We start from the raw sequence: 1,554 nt of genomic DNA, 5'->3' as shown, positions 1-1,554 counted from the left end.
TGCCTAACCATTTTTTAATCAGAAGTAGAGAAAAGATCGAAATTAGATGAGACACAGAGAGTGAATTTGGAAGAAGGTTACTCCGGGTTTGCATTATGGATGAAACAAATAGATAATGCTCCAAAAGAGGATAAAACGGTGTGAGAAAAGTTAGAAATTGACAAATGAGACCGTGGCTTACATCCCCAGCAACAAGTGCTGCTCAATAGATACTTTAAAGTTTGAAACTAAATGTCTCTGTTATATTAAAGGTTGAGGTCAATCATTGCAGATATTTCAAATGAGACTTCCCAAATGAATGATGGCGCATTGTTCAACATAGGCCATTAACTCTTACAAAGTACTCTTTATATTACAATGTACTTTCATGTTGCAGTCATCAAGGGGATGCATGCTGATTGTATTTCAGCAATATAACATCTGTAAATATGCATACTTTACTTGTTTCATCAAAAGCTCAATTTCATGGCAGAGGACTACAACATAATATTTGCAATGTTCCATTTTCATCATTTTTCAAACTAAAAAACATGACTTTTTGATGACTTACAGTAGAGGCTGGGCTTTATTGCAGTTGAAGGAGCTAAAGCGCGTTGGAGTGATCTCTACGGACTAAGAAGGACAGAGCTCTTGAGGTATATTGCAGGTACTGTATTATAATATTCAATATGCCATTTCCCCATTATTATGGGATTGATTAAACTCCCCCATATACATATACATTTACATTTGTATCATTAATTTTTCATTCTCCTGCATGTGAGGAGAGTGTGTTCTGTGTGTGAGTTGGAACATGTGTTACATTTTTGTACCATGTTTCTTTATCCTTGATTGTGTGATCCTTTGGAAATGAGTAAATAAAACAAAAGTGAAAAGATTAGCTCCAGTAAATATAGCAGATATGACCTTTTAGTTTAATTCTGAAAAGCTGGAATTTAAACTATGTGCATGTTCAGCTTTGTCCGGGTTTCTATGCTCTGTTTTCTGGTTTCTATGCTCTGTTTCAAAGAAAATTCCTTTGATGAGATAAAACTGTAAATGAGTGACCTGACTGTCACAGGTAAATATAACATTTACAATACTGGAGGTGAGAATATGCTGCTGAAAATCTTTGACTCTACTAGTGGCTTCATCATTACAGTTCTTTAGAAATGTTCTTCAGTCTTTGTAAAGGTACCCGTCTATACAAATCCATTTTTCGAAATTATATTTCTTGCTCTCCATTAATTTTTTCTATGTGTGTTTAAAAAATCTAACACATACGTTGACAGTGCCACGTTTTTTTTTAACAACTTATTGTTTTCGAAAGTAAAAGTCACATTTGTTAAACTTTAGGATGAATTTGTTTAGCAACATTTAAATGCTTTTGCCAACATCACGGTCATGCATCACCCAAGTACAGCCAAGAGCAACAAACTGTTGCTATGTGAATTATCAAAAGGGCTAATTGCATCCATCTAATATCGGTTAGCATTAAACCAGCAGTGTGCGTGTGCATGCGTGTGTGTGGTGTGCGTGTGTGTGTGTGTGTGTGTGTGTGTGTGTGTGTGTGTG

The sequence above is a fragment of the Notothenia rossii genome, assembly GCF_949606895.1.
Source record: "Notothenia rossii genome assembly, chromosome: 3".
Lineage (NCBI taxonomy): Eukaryota > Metazoa > Chordata > Actinopteri > Perciformes > Nototheniidae > Notothenia > Notothenia rossii.
This window is presented reverse-complemented; position numbering follows the sequence as displayed.